Below are 6,000 nucleotides of genomic sequence, written 5' to 3'. Positions count from 1 at the left end.
ATATGGGGTCTCGGGGGGCCCCCGGTTTCTGTCTACCTCCTGGCACCCTATGTGCCCTCTCTATCGAGAAATAGCGCGACAGGGTCCTGGGCTGCAAGTGCGTGTTTATCAATTCCTCCACATACAGGTCAGCTGCCGGCCACTCAGCTCGTTCCGGGACGCCTAAAATTCGTATGTTATTGCGACGTGCCCAACTTTCATAGTGATCAAGTTGTTGCGCCATGCGTTTCTGTTTATTCTGCAGGTCAACCACCTGCATTTGGAGCTGGGAAGTGTCAGTTTGAGTTCCTTTACCCTCCCGTCCATTTTACAGAAGTCTGCTCTGATGAGCGAGACCTTTACGGTAACAGAGTCCAACGAGGTGGGCACTCCGTTGATAGCCGCAATGACGTCGTGGAGCGTTGGCTCCGACTCTGGTTTAGGGGCATTCTGTGTCTCAGTTTTTTCCATTTGGTATGCTTCTCTGTCCTCTCCTGTTTTAGTCCAGGCAAATTTGGCGAGTTTGTTCTGTGCGTTGGCTTTAGGACCCTGCCCGTTGCCATGTGTGCACTTCGACTTCTTGCAAGTCAATGGTAGAATCCGGGACGGCCCCGGGTATTCCCCACCGCCTACCCAGCGAGTCTGGTAGTCTCGCCATTGGCCTGTCAGGTTTCCCTCGGGTCCTCTTACTCTAGTTCTCCCAAATAAGGTCTCCTCTCCGTCTTGGGGTTTTCGCTGTGTATGAACACTCCACGACAGTGGGGGGGGCTCAGTTAGCTTCACGGCACTCGCCCAATCCTCCTATTGATCTCCGGTGGGCCGGGTGGCGTGCCTCGACTATCACTTCTACCACTCCGGCTTCATTTATATCAGAATTGTCTCCTGGTGGTCTCTTTTTACTTTGGAGGTTGCTGGCTCCACCGGCTAAAGTGGGGGGGCGCAAAGAACCACACGCTACGCTCAATGAGGGCGCTGCAGCAGGCGGCGGCGTTTACTCGCACCCTCCTTCTCCACCCAAGAACCCTGTCCTCTCAGTGCGACCTGGCTGCTTTTTGGAATCTCCCCAGTCTCTGGGATCCCTCCGGCTGCCGGTGTGTCTGCCTCTCCTTCTCTGCCTATGGTATACAGATGTGGGCTCAGTCTCGTCTGGAGTTATCACCCTTTACAATATATCCAGTGGACAGCCGAATATCTGTGAAATTGGGTGCACCTGCTCAGGACGCTTGCAACTTACAGCCTCCGTTGAGTTGATCAGGGCTCGCCTTTTGCAGTGCAAGGACCCGGTCGCTGTTGCTATCCACACAAAGAGAGGGGGGGGGCAGGCATGTGGGGGGAGGTAGGCCGCTATGTCTGGATAACCGCTCTTATGCCCCTGGGTAAGTCTGAGCCCCCTCGCTGCTGTCTCTCCCCCTTCAAAGTCTCATTTCCACCGGGATCTGGCCAGGGCCTAGCAGGCCTTCAAAGCCGGGGCCTCGATTAGTGGAAGCAGCCCTGGAACACCTGCCTCGCTACCTCCGGGCTGCCGCTGGTATATTTTGTACCCCACACACCTTTACTGTCGGATCCGCCGCTCTCCCAGGCTTGAGCTTTGCACCGCAGCTGGTCTCGGTAGGGTGGCGGCGCGGCACCCCTACGGGACACCGAACGCCATCATCGGGTGTCTGGATGCCGCCATGATGAAGCCTCCATCTTTTTTTTTTCAATTCGCATCCGTAAGGGCTCCGTTCTTTTTCCGTCGCCTTCCACGGGTACATCAGGTCTTGCCTCACTCTTGGAACGGGTTTATAACTATAGATGGCACAGGATTATTCAGGATAGCCGGCGGGGATGCGGACGCTCACTTAGGCTGCGGCCATACTCGTCGGCTGCTAGACACGCCCCCCTCTGGTCTGTTTATTGACCCCCGGGAATATTCTCTGATTCTTTGAATTCCTGGTAGGAGGCTGCTTCTGAAGTGGCATTAGGATACTCTTTCAGTACAGTCTTGGAGGAATTTAACTTGCATTTGGGCATATCAACTGGCAAGGAGGGGTGGCTGTTTCTTGAGTCATGTACGGTTCTCAATCTTAATTCCTTGGTTTCAACAGCTAGTCATCAAGCTAGATATACTTTGGACCTTATTTTGTCTAACTTTTCTTTGATGGTTAGTCCCCCACTGGAATTAAGTTTGTTGGATCATTATCTGATATCTTTCAGCTGGGATCACGGCTGTGCTGTTCCTGGGGCTGGTGGGAAATGGGAACTAAATGTCAAGCTTGGAATAAGTCATTCCTTAGGACCATGTGGTGGAACTAACTACAGACCTGCTCCATTTGACAGTAGATATTAATTCAGACTCTGTGGCTGTAGAATCTTGGATTAGAGGGTTGCTAATGATATAGCTTCCATTAAAGTCCACCCTGCCATTGGCAGAGAACCGCCTGCCCCTTGGTTTTCCCTAGAACTTCGGTTACAAAAAATAGAGAAGTATGAAGTTGGAGTGTCTATATTGAATGAACTATGATAAAAAAAGAAAGCTAAAGAAGTGTATAAAACAGTATTTAAAAAAAACTATAAAAATGGAGCAGAAGATGTATTTTGCAGATTTAATTATTTCAGCAAATAATTCTGCACAGGAAATTTTTAAAATCACTAAATCTTCTTCTGAATCTTCAAACCTGCAATCCTATCTTCTTTGGTTTGCCCGAATTTTGTAACAAGCTTTCAGCATTTTTTTAGGATAACACTCATAAAATGCATTTTAATCTGTCTGCACCTCTGGCTGGTACATCGGATGGCACTGCTTTGGAAACAGTTACTTGTGCACATGCTAACTCACGCATTTAACACTACAGCCTGTAATATGACTAACTCCAAACCTTTTCCTCTGGAAAAAATCTCTCAGGCCATCTCGCTCCGTAAGGTAGGCTCTCCGTATGATCCATGTCTTGCTGTCATCCTTTGAATGGTGTGCGAAGTGATTGCTCCAGTGTTTCTGCAACTTTCCCACAGTTCAGTGTCCTCAGCCTGTGTTTCTTGTGGCTAGAAAGGGGTAAAAGTAGCCCTTCTGTTAAAAAAAACTCTACCAATCCAGAGGTTCTGGGTAATTTCCTACTGATATCTCTTCTGCCAGCAGCTTCCAAAATCTTGGAAACATTATTTAATATCCAACTGATAGCATATTTGGAAGCCAACTCTCTTTCAGATTATACACAGTCTGGCTTAGCCCAAGAGACTGCTCTTCTTAAGATCACACAGACTATTCAACTCACACTGGATAAAGGCCATAGTGGTGTTCTCATCATGCTGCATTTTATATGGTCTCTCATGCAACCTTACTATAATGCCTCTCAGAGGTTGGTATCTGCTGTAAGGCTTGGGGTTGCTAAATTCTTCCTTGAAGCGATAGAACATCAAGTACTGCTGGCCCGAGCCAATCATCAGCAAGGAAACTGATCTTTGGAGTACCACATGGTCTACACTATGTTATATAGTTTATATAGTGTTTCCCTGGCTCCCCTTGCCAAGTTAATTGAATCTTTTGGCCTTAGAACTATTTCATATGCCAATGACATGCAACTTCTTCTAATAACAGAGGCATCCACCCCTTTCCCAGTGGAGGCTTTGAAATCTGTCCTCAATGACATCTTGCATTGGCTGATAGAGAACCATTTGGTATGCAGTGTGGATGAAACTGAGATTCTCTTGTTTGGCAACATGAAAAAAGAATGACAGCTTAACCTCTGGCCCTAGGATCTACTGCCTTCTCTGAAGCCTGCTTCATCAGTATGGAATTTACGGGTAAAAACAGATTACAAATTGAAATTTATTCTACAAATTATTTCTGTTGCTGCCTCTTGTTTCTATTTCCTGAGGTAGTCGTGGAAATTCCTGGATCTCCAGCTCATGATGATATATAAAACAGTGGTTCATGCGTTAATCACTTCAAGATTTAACTAAGCCAATAGGCTTTATCTTAGCCTCCCTGACAGGGTGATTAGCAAATTCCAAGTGGAGCAAAATGCGGCTGTCCGCTTGATCTTGGATATTCCATGGAAAGCCCACATTTTGTATAATTAGCAGGAGATACATTGGCTCCCAATGAAAAAGTGGATTCTTTTGAAATCCCTTTTCATCTCCTATCAGGCTTTCCATCAGAAGAGACTTCAAGATCTTATTTCTAGATGTAAGCACTATTTATCTGTGAAAGACGTGCGCTCTACCTTGCTGGTCAGCATTCCCTGATTTTGTACACAAGACGTGGAGGTTGATCCATCACAGTCTTATCAGGTGGTGCATGGATTTACTTTTCTCTGTGGCTTTGTAGTATTCCTCATGAGCTGTCTTTCCATAAGGCTCTTAAAACCCATATTTTTGGTGTGACTGTTTTCTCCTTACCTTTAGTTGGTAGCGCCAGGACACTCCTCTGAGTGGCTGTGTGCAAATCTCCATCATTCATTCATTGTGCGTTCTGTAATGTGACTGAATGTGACTGCCTGTGCTACAGTCCTTTCAAGGGCACCTATCTTCCTGTCATAGCATGTCCAGGTCTTCCCCTCTGCATATGTTTACTCCTCTTACTCTCCTGGCCTGTCACAGTTTTTGAAAGCTTGGGTCATACATTGGCTCTTAGAGGCAAGCTGGACCCATGACTCTGCTCTTCCCAAACATGCTTTGGCTTGCACACCACTATACAGTTGCATCTCTTACAAACTTCATTAACTGTTAATTAGTTGTTCAAACAGTATTGCAAATGCTTTATTTTCTTCATCAGAAAGTTTCATGGGAATTGTATCTTCTTGTTGTTATTAAAGTAAGAAAATAATTGCATAAAATGAGGCTCCTAAATTGTCCTAAAAACGTACAATAATACTTGTGTGGGAAGAGAGGATCATAAGGGTTTTATACATCCAGTGACCATCACATGGAGCATACATGCCAGTAAACCCGATTTAGGCGGGAGACACTATTTCTGCAGCCTAAAATTTGGTTTTTTGTCTGGTACCCCCCCCCCCGAAATTTCCTCTGCTTCAGTTGAAGTCAATTGGGGAGCATATGTTCTCCAGATTATTTTAATTTAAATCTCCCACCTTAGGACAGCCCTGCCAAGTTTCCCAGGTCGATGCGTGGTATGCTGCACCAGTCTATGTTTTTTTTCTTTGAATTCTGGGACTTGTAGTCTTGTACATTTCATTATAAAACAGGACTACAGATCCCAGCGCTCAAAGGAAAAAGTCTGGAGTGGTGCAGTACATCACGCATGAACCTGGGAAACATGACAGCTACATATATATTCTAAAATGTTGACATGTATGCACAGAGCTCTCAAGTGAGAGGATTGGAGAGGATGTGGTCTCATGGCTAGACTGCCGACTTTGTAGCTAGGAAACCAAGGTTCGAGCCTCAGGGTTGACTCCACAGCCTGTGATTCTGCGCAAATCACTTAATCTCCCGTTGCCTACCAAAAACAAGCATTGGCATAGCCAATAGGTCTCGCCTTTGGGACCTTATAAGTGTTTAGCCATGCAACAGTTGCATAACTAAATACTTATAAGGTCCCAAAAGCGAGACCTATTGGCTTTGCCAAGCGGCCCTGCGGCCGCGAAAGTGATCGCGATCAAACATCAAAGCGGCCGTGCGGCCGCGAAAGTAATCATGGTCAAGCAGCGGCGCGCGCGGCCGCGCACATGCACTGTAGCTCTAGGCTGGCCTGGTAGCACTTTTTGGAGCCCTCTCAAAAAGTCTCGCCAGACCAGCGCATGCGCTGGGTCAGGCGAGACCTAAAAAAAAAAAATGAATGTGTCCTAGTGTAATGTAACTGGTGCTCATGTAAAGCGCTCCAATACTTTCAGGTCAAGTTCGCACTATATAAATCTGCAAAAAAGTTGCCAAAAAATCTGCAATAAAGCTGTAAGTAAAATCTCACCAAACTAGCCCTTGATCTCTTCTGGCTCCTTCTCTTTCTGCTTTCCTCTTCTTTCTGACGGTCTCTTTTCCTCGTTTATTGTTCATTAGGGTTAGGCCCTTTATACTCTTATAGCA

This window comes from Triturus cristatus, chromosome 11 (assembly GCF_964204655.1).
Source record: "Triturus cristatus chromosome 11, aTriCri1.1, whole genome shotgun sequence".
NCBI lineage: Eukaryota > Metazoa > Chordata > Amphibia > Caudata > Salamandridae > Triturus > Triturus cristatus.
The sequence above is the reverse complement of the archived record's forward strand: the minus strand, read 5'-3'. Positions refer to the sequence as shown.